Raw genomic sequence first — 16,139 nt, 5'->3', positions numbered from 1 at the left:
AGTGCAGCGGATGTGGCTTCACTATAGGGATCGACTGATAATGTTTTTTTCAGTGCCGATACCGATATAAATTATTACCAAAACAGGAGGCCGATAACCGATATGTAAAACCGATATGTCAGTTGTCAAAAAGTGGGGTAGGTAGTAAAGGCGATATGCTGCAAAAAATTATTTCAAAAGCATTTAATTATGCAAACTTTTCTTTCTTCTTTTGATACACAATTGTCTATCAACTTGCATCACTTGCAAGTGTAAATCCTGTGTATCATGTTAATCCAAGAGCTAAGTGATAGCAATTATTTTCATAGACTATGCCTACACAATGGGCTATGTGCTTGTTAAGGGACCTGTCACAAAGAGGATGCTTTGCCATCGTGTGTATGAGTGCACGAGAGAGGGAGAGGAAGAGGTGCATGCGTGATGGCAAGTGTTACGGTTGAATAGTTTAAAGGGACACCAGGCAACGTTTTCGTGTTAATTAATCATCTTCGTAAGTCGGTATATGGTTAAATGACTCATTACAGGGCGAATAAAGGCTCTCTCGCCCGCCCCTACTGCCTGTAGGAAGAATATCCCACTTGCAAGTTCGGTGTATCCTACCCGCCGACCGAAGCAGGATCAGTTTACAGCACAGAGGCAGGCTAACAAAACGCTAGAGATTGTTGCAAACGTGTGTATAATGGCAGAGCCGGCGAAGAAGCAGCGAAAACCCTTGACTGAAGACGCAAAGAAAAGGAAAAGAGCTTCAGACGAGCGAGGGGGAGTTTCGTAGAGAAAAAACATCAGGCTTGCCTGGTGTCCCTTTAACAAAACAGTTTTAAAATAGTTCCTAGGCTATTTAAGTATGCAATTTGTGTCCATGTGTAGGCTACAAGCTACACTTTTAAGAGCCTAATGCTCAGAACGCGATTTAGTTCAGGTTGGATTAAATTACGGCTGGCCCTGGGTGCATGTTGTCTTTTCTGACAGTCTGTTTCAAAAAGGAGCAATTAGACTTTTTGATGTTCACTATCGCATAATTTAGGACTTGTCTGTACTATGTCCGCCGTGGTGTCCCGTTATTCACAATTAACGAACGAGGCGGAGGCAGAGAACTCCCGACACGCAGCACCCGAGTTTGTAGGCTAACTAGTAAACAGCATCAGTAACGTGCATCAATCGGGAATTCGCTAAATGAAGGAAGTGGGTGCTTTACTTATTGATCCGGATCAAAGAGACAATAGCTTACAAAGTGGTGTTTTTGTAACTTCAGTGTAGATGATTGTGATTCATTGCAACTTCAGCAAAGCTACCTTCCTTACCTTCGAAAAATAGCTCCGTATAGCTGAAGCCCAGTCTACAGTCTGCCTCAGTGAGAATCCTAAACTTTCTCTGTGTTCAGTCTTCGACTGAATGGCTGCATTCGTGCTAACTAACACATCAGACGGTGTAGTGGGCGGGACAATGCTCTTGACCACAGAGTAGCAAATGCAGGGAGTGAGAGACGCTTTACAGACAAAGTAGCGCGTTTCATTCTTTATCCATTTCAATATCGGCTTATCGGTGGAAAAAATGACCGATACCAATTATTATAAAAATGCTAAATATCGGCCCTAATAATCGGCCAGGCCGATAATTGGTCGATCCCTACTTCACTATACTTTTTTTCCCCTTATGTTTTTTTAAAGGCCTGAAAAATCCATTAAAAAACATTGCCATAATGGGATATATGAAACACACTGCTGCGTTTACACACACACAGTGATATGTTCACATTACATTTTTTATGTATGTATTTTTTTTATTTCAAAAAATATTTTTTTTGTGCTCTTGCCATAGTAAAAAGGCAGATCAAATGGTCTATGATGGGTAATCCATTGTACTTCTCTGGTGTTTGAGCAGTGCATTAGGAGAAGTGACTTCTCCTTTTGATCCTGTAAGGTTGGTTAGATGGTAAGGGTCCCTTCTTTAGCAACTACATGGACAACATATTCAGGTACCACTTTTTTTTTGCAGGCCTTACATTTCATGTCGAGAGACTTTTGAGGTGTTGCTTATTTTATGGGAATAAGTCCTATTTGTTAAGAACACTGCATCTTATCTTTTGCTACATGTCTGGTTCCTCAGCCAAATTTAGCTTCGTGGTAATTGAGCTCTGGCTCAACCGAAGCTTGTTATTTCACTCTGGCTTAGATTCTTAAAACCTAGTTATCCAATCAGCGATGTATTTATTGACACTGGATTAGAACAAATACAGTAACCCTTTGGCCATTTGTTTTTGCACCCTTGTCTGTTTTAAGACAAATTTAAGAATTTACATGTATTGCAGATGTCTGTCAGATTAAAGAAACTTTTTGTTTGTTTGTTTGTTTTTTGCCATAGAACTATTACACCTGTCATTTGTGAGTGCTTTATCACATATGTCAGTCAGAATTAGCTCAGAGCAGGACTGTCATCTAATTTGTGCAGGGCTTTGTTGATTGGTTCAGTGTTATTCAACTCTAATCTTCTCAGATCTTGTGTTAACACATCCTATTAAAGGTTGTATCAGCGATTGCAGGCCCAAAAAAGGCCCAAACATAAATGATCACATTCATCTAATCTTTCCTAATGATCCGCTAGCTACCCGCCCCATAAGCAGGCCGTCAAAAAAACACGAGATGCGCGTTCAGGAGAGTTTCAGTTGCACGGGAGGGGGAGGGAGTAGCGAGCTATCTCTCTGTGTTGTTTGAACATCAACAGAAGTGAAGAAGGGTTACCCCGCCATTGCTGATACAACCTTTAATGTCAACAGGTGCTGTGCAGAACTACGCACACTAAAATGTGGAAGTCTAAAAGGAGGACACAAACAGCAGTCATTTTTGTAATGATGCTTCATTCTTGCTGTGTCATCATTAAGGGTCTAAACTGCATGGTTCCTAGTGTTATTGTTTGTGATGTTGAGACATGGGGTTCTTTTATTGGGATGTTTAGATTAACATAGAGAATGTTGCAGTTGGTGCTTCTGAAATTGTTGTATGTGTGTAGATGTGCTAAAAAAGTTTAGGAACCTTTTAAAGGCAGTGTATGCTTTCTGCAACCAGAGGAGAATTAGACAGAGATGTGCATAAATTCTTCACTATGCACTGAAAAAATAAGTTTCCTCAGGCAAATGAAAGGGAAGATCAGGAGAAAATGGTTCAGCTTCCTACCTTAACAGAAAGGCAGTTAGGAGGACAGCCTACAGCCTTTAAAGACAAACAGCAGGTAATCAAATTAAACCAGGTTGTCACCTATTGGGGTCTCTTTAATGGGGTTGTGTCTGGAACTATGGTGGCTAATGTGATGGACATGCTCACAAAGATCCATTTACCTCTACACACTTAGCCTCTCTGGTTCCTCTTTGCTCTTGTGAGTCAACTCATAAACTTTATCTTTTACTGACTTTTATCTATGACTGAGGGCACAGTAAAACTGTCCAGCAGGGCTCTTTAAATCCAATTTATGCTTCTGTCTCGACTTGAGTAAGTAAGTATATATACTCTTTTGATCCCGTGAGGAAAATTTGGTCTCTGCAGTTATCCCAATCCGTGAATTAGTGAAACACACTCAGCAGCACATAGTGAGGTGAAGCACACACTAATCCCGACGCAGTGAGCTGCCTGCTACAGTGGCGCTCGGGGAGCTTCAGCCGCTCCTACTGGTCGGGGATCAAACCGGCAACCCAAAAAGACTACGCCATTGCGTTTACGCAGTCGTGAACCTTTTTTCGTTTTCGTATTATTTACTTCCAAAACAGTAGTGATGGAGTAGCAAACTTCATAGACTTTGGAAGAGATATGTGGATGACCTATTGGAGAAGGTAAAGGTTGGCCACACTCAGAAGCTCACAGATCACTTGAACTCAATTGATGATACGGGAAACATTAAGTTGACCAACACGCACAGACTAATAATTATTCTGGTCATCAGAACACCATGCAACACATAAAACTATCAGTCTTCCAAACACTATATGACTGGGCCAGTTTCACAACAGATAAAAAGTATAGAGAGGAGGAAGAAATGCCCATAAAAAATGCACTCACACACTGCCAATACCCAGGTTGGGCCATAAACAAGGGGAAAAGGGAGGTCAAAATCAACAACAAAGAAGAAGGAAGAATGAAGAGGGAAATCCGAGACGTGGTCACAATATCACATCCGAGTTATCACAGAGCACATCCGAGTTATCACAGAGCACATCCGAGACGTGGTCACAATATCACATCAGAGTTATCACAGAGCACATTTGAAGCATGGTCACAATACCATACATCATGGGGATCACGGGGGGGGGGGGGGGGGGTCACTTTAAGACGTTCGTGAGGGAACTCTTGCAATTGTAAAACAGTTCAAAGGATGCTGATGTGTGGATGCAATTCATAACGTTTTCTACCCAGTTAGTTAAAATAAAAGTTCATTTCTCCTTGGGACAAGCACTTTTGAGTCTTGGAAAACACTTTTCCATTTACATCGGGATTTTGCAAACATTCAATGTCAGAGTCAATAAAATGAACCCTGCATGAGTAACAAAATTGACAAGCAGCTGTAAGTAAACATGCTAAACTTGACATCCAAACAGTAGGCTATTCTAACATTACCTTTGAGATACTGCTTCATTGCATAACTTAACTTAGAGTTAACTTTTTAATGCTAGCCTGACGAGCCAGACCCACATTAAAATATAGGGTCTGGGCACTCACCGTTTGCAGTGCACAGTCCGAGGGGCGGGATAATTGTTTTTTCAAATTCCCTCTGCACGCAATAGGACAGTGCTATGAGTCCCATGTGTTTCCCACCAGCGGAGCTAGTTGGCTAGTTCAAACTTTTGCCAACTTAATAAAAGCTTAATAAATAATAATAATAATAAGCTTAATAAAATCAGCCGTGGCCTACTGGTTAGCGCTTCGGACCTGGAACCGGAGGGTTGCCGGTTCGACCCCCGACCAGTAGGCACGGCTGAAGTGCCCTTGAGCAAAGCAACTAACCCCTCACTGCTCCCCGAGCGCCGCTGTTGTTGCAGGCAGCTCACTGCGCCGGGATTAGTGTGTGCTTCACCTCACTGTGTGCTGAGTGTGTTTCACTAATTCACCGATTGGGATAAATGCAGAGACCAAATTTCCCTCACGGGATCAAAAGAGTATATATACTTACTTATACTTATACTTACTTAACTCGTGTCACACTGTTCGCCAACAGCAACATTATCTTATTTGTTTTCAAGTAGCAGGGAATTCAAGCCAAACCGTTGCAACTATGCCATCAATCATTATGTTAAGCTCGCCTAACGACTATAAACGATTTGATTGACCTGATAGAAGTTTTTCGAGCTCACAAGCCAACGGAGAGTTGCTAGACTAGCCCTGGCAGCAAATGTCATTTGCTGCCGCTTGGGTGCGTCTAGATTTCTAGGCTACTGTAAGGCCCATTTCACACCGGGAACGCCGTGTGTCTGTTGTATGGCAGCTGCGTGGTGGCTGCGTGGCGTTTTCTATGTCTGCTTACCAGAAGCGTGTCTGATGCAGCGCTGCAGCGGCCTCTCTGCCAATTAAAAGCTCTTTCTTGCTCACGTTTTCTTCACTGTTTTGAATGGAAATGCTTCCAACACGCTTGCGCGTGGCGTAGCATGCACGCATTGCGACACACGACGTGCGTGTCACGCAGGTGGTGTGCAAGGTCTAACCTGTTAACATGGGAGCCGAAATAAAAACGGACACTCCACGCAGATGACACGCTCACGCCACGCACCCGGTGTGAAACGGACCTAAACCAGGACTTCTGGCAAGTGCTGATTTCAAAACGTTAGTGACTAATAGACACTGTGCAATCGGATAACCCTGTCATTGTAACCAAACATATATCTTGGTTTATTTGCAAAGCTTCAGTCAGCAAACAAGCATGATTCTTCTACCCACAGTAGGCTGATGAAGCACACCGGCAGTCCTCATGGTTTGCGTTGCCTTGACGCAAAGTTACTAGAGCCCATGTGATTTTAACGACCGATTTCGATATTTGAGGATTTCAAAAACCGGTAACCATAATTTTTTGCCGGTCAAATTCACTTGTGCGCTGCATGATTTGAAACATCACCCAGCTGAGTTGGCAAAGTTTGCAGTGGCGGACATTACTTGAGTACATTTACTCAGTTACTGTACTTAAGTCATTTTTTCATGTATCTGTACTTTACTTGAGTATTTACATTTTGTTAAACTTTTTACTTTTACTCTACTACATTTTGTGACCGCTGAACTACAGCTGAAGTTCCTATTGGAAAAAAGACCAAATACATGTGTATTTACATGTGTATTTTCTATGAAGCGAGCTAGGCTTTAAATAATGGTGTTGCCTAACCTATGTTATAGTTATATCCACTATTTACTGTACCTTGTTGACCCCTTTTCACAATATTGATGTTACCATTACTAGCCTCATGACGCCATCGAACAAATGATGATAGACAGTATTAGACAATGATAGATAGATGTACAATGATAGTGTCAGATTGTCTATCAGTGTCTATCAAACACAAATTGGTCCGAAAGTGTAAAGCATTCAACAAAGCAAAAAGTGGTTACTTTGAAGTAGATATAAAATTAGTTTGTTTTTAGTTCTTTCTACATACAACAATTCTTAGTTGATTTTGTCCTTGAATTAAGGAGAAAGGCTTAATGAATGCCTATGTCTGTGCCAAATCATTTCAACAGTAGTAAATGCAACTGTATTAGTCATTATACATTTCAGGACTTTTACTTTCGATACTTAAGAACATTTGAAGGCAAGTACTTTTGTACTTCCACTCAAGTGGAAATGTGAAAGAAGGACTTATACTTTTATTGGAATAACATTTGACCATGTGTATCTCTACTTTCACTCAAGTACAGGATTTGTGTACTTAGTCCACCACTGAAAGTTTGAAGAAGCTAGCAAAGGCCAACACTCAGAGCTGGATGTACAATGAAAGTAATACCGAGTTTTTCTATAAGCAGAAAGCGAATGCACTGCTTTGCCATATTGCATGGAATTTACTAAGATGTCACTTCATTACGTAAACAGCGCTCATCACTGCCCGTCCCTGCCCCCTCTACAACACAAATTGCGTGCCCACATCTGAACCACAAGCACAGTTAACCAATTGCGACATTAAAAGAATCTTAGTTTAGCGATCATACATGATGATATGTCAACAAGCAATGACATACAGAGTAGACCTAGCTCTTAGGGCTGGGCGATATAAACGGTATAAGCGGTATGCGATAAAAATTTGGCCAACGATAGAGATTTTTGTTATACCGGCATATTGCGATAGGTCATTATGTTCTCAAATTGCAACACGCTTGGCCTGCTGGGACCGGCAACAACCACGAGGAGGCCACAGGTGTGGAAAAATGGCTGCGAGCGGTGAAGGTATGGAGGAGGAGGAGCTTGTAAAAAAGACTGGTGCAACGTCCATAATATGGACATGGTTTGGATTTAAAGTGTCGGATAGTGAGCAGAAAACCATAATCTGCAAAATATGCCGGTCAACAGTGACAGCAAAGAGAGGTAACACAAGCAATCTGTTCTACCATCTGAAATCAAAACACGTTTTCGAATATGAGGAAAGCCAACGAATGCGTAGCGCTGTTCCTCAAAAACCAAGTCAGTCCTCGAGTGGGAGAAAAGTTACACACCAGGTTTCAATCGCCCAGGCATTTTCAAAAGGTACACCCTATGATAAAAAAAGCCAGCAGTGGATAGACATTACGAATTCTATAGCACCTTTCTTGTGCAAAGACATGGTGCCTTTTCAAACCGTGGAGAGAAGCGGTTTTTAGGCATGGTCAATACGCTGGATCCAAGGTACGTGGTGCCAAGCCGCAATTATTTTAGTGAGGTAGAAATTCCCAAACTACACGCTGAGGTCCGCATTCAAGTGGAAAAGCAGCTCTGTGACATACAACAGTATGCGAACACCACGGACTTATGGTCGAGTCGCACCATGGAATCTTACATTAGCCTCACAATCCACTTCATCGACGATGAGTGGAAGTTGTGCAGCAAATGCCTGCAAACAGCGTATTTCCTGAAGACCACACAGGGGAATTTATTTCCCAGGGATTAAGGGAAGTGCTCGAATCATGGGGACTGGACGAAGAGAAGATGGTATGCATCAACACCGACAACGGCGTCAATGTTGTTAAAGCAGTGGAACTGAATGAATGGACACGACTTCAGTGCTTCGGCCACAGGCTTCATCTCGCTATTGGTAGGTTTAGCCGATATTGTTATTTTGTTACTGTTTTTATTTATTTATTTATTTATTTATTTATTTAGCTTAGCTTAATAAAGCTAAGTTAAAGTTTTAATATCTTGTTAGTTTAATATTGCATAGATAGCCCAACTATTTTGCTGGCTATATGTGTGTGTCAAAAAGTCTAAATTGGATATTGTTGTAACTAGTAGGCCTATTAGACAATCCTAGTATGTAGCTCCCTATCTTTCTGTATAGTGGAAATGTCAAGTGTTTTGTTATTGGAGCTGGACTAATTAATATTTTACAATTTTGTCAACAGAGGCAAGTGTGAAAGACCCCCGGATTGAGCGTGCAGTTGGCGTGTGTAAGAAAATTGTGAGTGCATTTTCTTACTCTGGTAAAAGGAGAAAAGCAATGGCCAAAGCCCAGCCTGAGCTACACCTGCCCCCTCACCGCCTCATCACAGAGTCGCCAACACGATGGGGGTCACGGCAACAAATGATTGAGCGGGTACTGGAGCAGGAGAAGGCCATATCGCAAGTCCTGAAAGCGAAAAAAAAAAAACAGGCACCTGGTACCTACTTGGCAAGACCTTGATGTCTTAGAGTCGGTGAACAAGGCCCTCAGTCCACTGATGGAATTCACGGATGCACTCTCTGGTGAAGACTATGTTAGTGTGTCCTACCTTAAACCTGTGCTCCATCTGTTGAACAACAGGGTTCTGTCTTCAGCTGAGGATTACACAGAACTGACTAAGCATATGAAGAGGACCATTCTCCAGTATTTAAATGAAAAGTACTCGGACCCTGCCACCGATGATCTGCTCGATATGGCCTCCCTTGTCGATCCACGATTCAAATTATCATACATAGCCGACAACCGAAAAGATTATGTCAAGACTAAAGCAGTGGCAGGAATTCAAGCCCTACTGGAGAGGCAGATGCAAGCTGCATCCTCCACAGATTCACCACCACCTGCCAGCGCAGGAGCTGCTGAAGAAGTTGGAGAGCCTAAAAAGGTTAAGCGCAGTCTTGGCAGCTTTTTCAAAAAGGCATCCATTCCAGGCCCAGCTGCACTCCCTGACAGAGACGCCATTGAAGTAGAGTTACTTAGTTACCTGTAAGCACTGGATGTGGACGTGGACCTGGAGAGGCTGATCCATTAGAGTGGTGGAAGTTGCACCAGGCTAATTTTCCAAGCCTGGCTCGTAAATGCTTGTGCATTCCAGCAACCAGTGCTCCATCAGAAAGGGCATTTAGTACTGGTGGCAATATTGTTACGTGCCACCGGTCTGCACTAAAGCCCGAGAATGTGGACCAGCTTGTGTTCTTAGCTAAAAATCTGCCGTAAACTGGTGTAAAACTAATGCTCAGTGTTTTCTTTTGTCACTGACGCACACAGTACACAAAGCTTGTTTGTTGTTTATCTTAAGTTATTTTCACAGGCTTGCATTCAGTCTACATGTACCTCAAGTCTCTAAAGCTAATTGTTGATTTGCACTCCATTTGAAGTCATTTTCAAATTTTGTGTTTATATCTTTGGGCAAAAGATACCTCTTGTACTTGAAGTTTTTTTTTATTATTATTTAAATGTTTGCATGCTATTTTGTGTTATTTATATAAGAAAAGTAAGGGAAAGGAGTATTTTGCACAGGAATGATGTTTCACTTTAAAATTGACATTGCCTTGTTTTAAATGTATACTGCTTGGAAGTTAAAGTTTTATAATGTTCTCTATAATTGCAGTTTTGCACTATAAATTTTAAATAAGTAACAATCTTGACTATTTTATGCAAGAACCTGCTAGACCTATATTGAAATTCACACACCAAATTATACCGCAATATATACCGTTTACCGTCTGTGTCCCAAATTATACCGCAATATGAATTTTAGGCCATATCGCCCACCCCTACTAGCTCTACGGTGTTTGGTGTTTTAGGCAAGGCATAGGGTTAGGCAAGGGTTAGGGTTAGGTGCCTTAAAGTCAACGGTCGCAGCGCTACCTTGAAGTCGACGATGGGGACTTAAAACATCATCGAGCTAGTTCTACTCCACTCTCCTCCAAAATTTACTGGAATTTGGATTACACCTGCTTTTAACAGGCGGAAGTTTTTCAACAGACACACACCGTTTTCATACATATGGCAGAGTACCTAATCAATCGCTATTAGCACTTCTCCCTTGTGTTAGCGTGATATTCCCACTTTTCCCTCACCCTCCCGTAAATGCAAATGCATAAATGTTGCATGGCAGCATGTTCAAATCGATCGTGAAAATAGTTTTTGTATTTTTAGTTGGATATTGGATGTGAGGGGGAAAAAAAGGTTGTTCCATAACTGTGCATTTAGTAGTGTGTGAATGTCCCACACTGGGAAGCATTATAGTTTGATACTGCAGCTGAAGTTAGACTTGAAAAAGAATCTGTTTTCACCTGTTCCATTTTTGTAACAACCATTCCATTATTGAAAAGTTGATACAATTTCTATGTTAAAATGTTCTTTTAAAGAAAAGATAAAAAAATAAATCAGTATCAGCAGGTCAAACTCTATGAAAAATTGGAATCGGCCCAGAAAATTGCAATCGGTGCATCTCTACTCACTACTGAAACCAGTGTTTCCCACAGAATTGGATTCAATTTGTGGCGGTAGCTGACTTTGACAACGGGGGGGGGGGAGGGGAATTAAGATCATCTTGGTAGTGTATAGGTCTAATTGAGTGCCTGTCACTTTAAGACGTTTTAGGGAACCCTTGCAATTGTAACACAGTTGAAAGGCTGCTGATGTGTGGATGCAATTCATAACGTTTTCTACATAGTTAAAATAAAGGTTCGTACTTCTCCTTGGGACAAGCACTTTTGAATTTTGGAAAACACTTTTCCATTTACATCGGGATTTTGCAAACATTCAGTGTTAGAGTCAATAAAATGAGCCCTTCAACGAAATTGACAAGCAGCTGTAAGTAGGCTAAGCATGCTAAATTCGACATCCAAACAGTATTAACGTTAGCTTTGAGATACTGCTTGATTTCATAACTTAACTTAGTTTAGTCTCTTCAATGTAGCCTACTTTGTTGTGATAAGACCTTAGCAGAGTTCACTTCAATGCAGCAGTTTTGAACACATTTGCGCAGCATGGTCACGATGCTAAGTGGATTTAATAGCAATTTAGCCAGACGTCTTCTATGCAATGCTTCTATGTGGCAACAACAATCCTTCAACAATCGTGAATATTTTGTTAAATGCACATGCAGAGGAGTGGCAGCGGGCTACGAGAGAGAGCGGGGCGGGGCAAGGAAAGGCTGCGTGCGTAAAAAGCGCAGCTCAATGGCAATGCAAGGATTTGACCTTATATTTAATTTAAATTAAATTAAACATAGAATATTCATCTGTGGCGGCCGATTTTTATTTCGTGGCACCAACCCTTACTAGGGCTGTCACTTTTGTGAAAAAATCCTGTTCGATTCTTGAGACATAATTGTTCATTGAATCGATTGTAAAATCGATTTTTCATGTCTAAAGACGTTTTAATTTTCAACACCAAATATAGGACAATCCACGAACAACTAACAGGCATTAGGACGAACGTAAAGGGGGCGCTTGAAGACGCACAATGGCGTGAAGTTTCGTGCACAATGACAAACAGGAATGCAACATTCTCGAAAAACAATAAGCAGAGTGGACTGCCATAACATCAGTGAAAAATATTACTGCAGGCTTCAACGTGGCTGCGTTTACAATTAGAAATGTCAAACAAATTTCGCCTACGTAGAACTCACGACTGCACAGTTTGCATACCGCTTTGTCCTTCTCCATAGTCTGATATACCCAAACCCTGAAGTGCTTCCATATCGAAATCCTCAAGTTATTAGGGCCTATCACTCGTATCTCTCATGTCGCACAGGTTGATCGCGTTGTCCTCAATTTTTTGGCAAAAAAACAGCAGCACAGCAGCCGATTGAAAAAGCTGTTTCCGGTGCGTAAAATTGGTGGGAATTTTCTTTTTAGCTTTCGCAATGCTTACTGCACTTCGGAATTCTTTGTTATTTTTCTGCTTGTTCCTGAGTTTTGTTACATCTATCTTTTTCATTTGTTTAATTCGTTTAAAATTAATAGTGTACATATTTGGTTAAAATCGATTCCCTATTTTAGTTTTCGAAACTTGTGTTGGTTGGTCCAATCGATTGTGCAATCGATTTTCGAACGTAAAGTGACAGCCCTAACCCTTACTATTGCAAGCAGAGTACTGGATGTATGATGTATGTGAGTGATGACAGTGAAGATGTGTGTGTGGGCGGGAGGGGAGTGGAGCAGTGACTGTGTGTGTGTGTGTGTGTGTAGTGTGTGTGTGTGTAGTGTGTGTGTGTGTGGGCAGTGTGCTGTAAGTATGTTGGGGATGTGTGTTGGAGAAGCTTCCTGATTAAATAATGTGCTGTGTATGTAGGGGGGGGGGGGGGCAGTGTGCAGCAAGTATGTAGAGGAGGCTTACTGTAGCAAGCAGTGTGTTGTATGTATGTGAAGTGATGACAGTGATGATGTAAGTGTGTGTGTTGGGGGTGGGGGTTGGGGGGGGGGGGGGGCAGAAAGGCTAGGCAATCAAGGACATGGGTAGATGGAGGAGAAATCAAAAATAATAAATAAAAGTTCTATGGAGATGTGCAAAAGTTGGAGAAAGTCAGATATGTGTGTGTGTGTTTTGACGTGTGATGAAATAAGAAAATAAATAAAAGGTCTGTAGCATAGGGAGAGGGATGTAAAAGTGCTAAAAGTCTTGTGTGTGTGTGTGTGTGTGTGTGTGTGTGTGGGGGTGGGGGGGGGCAGAAAGGCTAGGCAATCAAGGACATGGGTAGATGGAGGAGAAATCAAAAATAATAAATAAAAGTTCTATGGAGATGTGCAAAAGTTGGAGAAAGTCAGATATGTGTGTGTGTGTTTTGACGTGTGATGAAATAAGAAAATAAATAAAAGGTCTGTAGCATAGGGAGAGGGATGTAAAAGTGCTAAAAGTCTTGTAGGTGTGTGTGTGTGTGTGTGTGTGTGGGGGGGGGGCAGAAACTAGTGTTACTTCACTAGCATCACTGTCAGCCCATTCAGTGATAATACAAATAAACTTGCTCAAAACGCCACCAATAGAGCTGCACAGTCCCGCCCACAGCCAAAATGCGGTTAGGTGCCGGATGTAAGATTCCCATTCATTTGTCCCATTGACGTTTGGAAAAATCCGTATCTAAAGAGTTTTACAGCATGTCTTAGGCTAAACAGCTACGGCATAACTCATAAGCATACAACATATCATTTCGAGTGAAAAAACTAAGAGAAAATCCAAAAAAAGTCAAAGGTACAAGACTGTGTACATATTTTCATTTCCGAGCGAAGGAACTACTCATCCCATAAACCACCGCGCCTCACCGCTTTCCCCTAAAGATGACAGCTGCAGCAGCAACATTTCCAGAAAGGTTCTGGCTTGATGAAATTCATTCTGGACTCTATCCGACCACATAAAGACCTTGGGATACTTCGGTTTGGCTTTAGGGACCCTCTACTCATTACCGCGTAAGTGTAATGTTGTTTGGAACTGTAGAAGAGGTAAAAAAATTGCGTTTTTGTAGCTGCGAAATGACATACCCGGGTCACTTCCAGGGTTTTGACTAAAAACGGTGAAAACAAACTTTCTCAAAACACATCTGAATGACATGATTTTGATGTCAACTCAACATATGTACTCCCAATCATCTGTAAATTGATCTAAAGTGCATTTTACTCTGGATAATTCCTTTAAGAGTTGGCCAGAAATTTGTTCTCAAAGGCACATATTTGTGTTCCTTGGTCCATTGGTGACACTAACCACAGGTGTATGTTTTGATTTTGGTGTTTTGGTGGTTGTGTTGAACAGTCCCTTCATGCTGATTTAATTCCATAGGGACAGTGCAACTCACAATCATGGTGAATGTTCTTTTGTCTCAACAAATAGATACTGGCAGGTGTGTTGTATGAAAAGTATCTAATAGCTTGAAGTTAAATACCTGAGCTACACCGGGTCCGCAACTGAAGCGCTCCGTTCACGTAACGTAAAAAATTGTTTTAGAAGACTGGACGCTATCACATCCGGTGTAGCCAGTGCTATTGATTATAGTGGCAGCTAATTGTTGCAGATGCTATACAAACTGAACGCTTCAGTTACGTGCCTGGTGTAGACTCCCTGTAAGATTAGAGGGAGAATTAGTGTTCTCCGGTTCTCTGCCATGAGCCAGTGGTGATGAAACTGTTTCTGTTATTATTTCACAAACTCATGACCAAGAGGGCCCGCAATCAGTGCTAAACACTCTGCTTCAATTCCAAGTCGACTTGCTCTTAAAATCTGTTTCTTTAGTACTTATAGTAGTGTGTTAGTTTTTGTTCTTGTAATAGATACCAGCAGCTTTCATTGTGCTTCTGCAACAAATTTCTGATACTGTGAAATGGATTCTCCACAACCCATTCACCGACTGCACGGGCATTTCTTAATTGTTTTTCAGGTAAAGCTCTGAGATGCCTTAAACTGTGTACAGTAGATGAAGATACAGTGGAGGAAATAATTATTTGATCCCTCACTGATTATGTAAGTTTGCTCAATGACAAAGAAATTAATGGTATATAATTTTAATGGTAGGTTTATTTCAACAGAATAGAAAAAGAAAATCCATAAAATCACATAAAATAAAAGATCAATTATTTTGCATTTCTACCAACCATACATAATTCTGGCTTCCACAGATTAGTATTTGCTTTAGGAAAGTTTTTCTCGCTTTACTCCTAATCTCCACCCGTTACCTGTGTAAAACAGGAGGCTCCTTCATTGAGTAAAGGGAGGAACTTAAGAGAAAAATAAAAAATATATAAAGTTAATATAAAGTGAATTGTTAATCTGATGAATTACTGTTAATATTACTATTTGAACACTTCACACAATTGAACACAAACCCCTCATTGATGTCCATTATAAACGCCTCAGACCCCAGCGGCTCGTGAATCCCCTCATTTTCAATGGACAAGGGAGGAAGCTCCTCCGTTTGAATGGGTGGGTCTAGCCAGAGGCTCTGGAATTTATCGCCAACGGTGAACCAGTAAGCAGCTAGCTGCTCGGGAGGGGTGGCGGTTATCAGTTATTACACCATGCAAGAACGTTATTTGCGGACCAGCAAGGAATCTTGTGTTGAATGGAAAGCTTGTTTTACATTGCTAATTGAAATAAAGAGTACAATGGAATCAGAGGACATTGTCAATGTTTTATTGAACAAACCCTTTTATACATTCAACTACAGTGCAAAGGTTAGGATCAAAGCAGCAGGAAGACCAGTTCCAAAAATTCATATTCCAAAAAGATGGTAAGGCTAGTGTACTGAATGCTACATGGTAGGCTATGACAATACTCATGGCTAACTGGTAGCACAGAAAACAATGGGTTATACTGCTGACCTTGCCTGCTATTGGGGAAGTCACAGACGTGGACAGTTCAGGGATTTTCTGATACAAAAAATTGGATAGTTTTGTGTTATTATAATCATCCAAGTTATGCCTTAACTAAACGATTGTTAAAAGGGAAATCCGGCCATTTTTAACCCCAAAATTGTTTTCCTTAGGGTCACCCCGTGTTGGGGGAAGCAAAAACCCGACAAAAATTGATTCGACCAAGCCGGAGATCAGCCCTGGCTGCCAGCGCTTCGAAATTAGCTATAACGCAATCTATGGGGGCAAGCATTATAAACTTTGTGTTTTTGTGTGAAGTCACTCAACACCTCAGATTAGGCTATCCTGTTGACATATCCAGCCCATTGCAGAGCCCACGCGCTCTCCACTAGCCTCAGAAACGAAAACGCAAATCAAACGATCAAGCAGTGCAGTCATCATGTCCATAATATCTCCATGAAGCT

General features: G+C 41.3%; 1 protein-coding gene across 1 annotated transcript in view; it reads left to right on the top strand.

The window, feature by feature from the left end:
• The window catches only part of LOC121682158 (transcription initiation factor TFIID subunit 4-like), a 115,176-nt gene that overhangs the window by 2,213 nt on the left and 96,824 nt on the right, over window positions 1-16,139 (top strand).

This window comes from Alosa sapidissima, chromosome 14, assembly GCF_018492685.1.
Source record: "Alosa sapidissima isolate fAloSap1 chromosome 14, fAloSap1.pri, whole genome shotgun sequence".
NCBI lineage: Eukaryota > Metazoa > Chordata > Actinopteri > Clupeiformes > Clupeidae > Alosa > Alosa sapidissima.
This window is presented reverse-complemented; position numbering and strand designations above follow the sequence as displayed.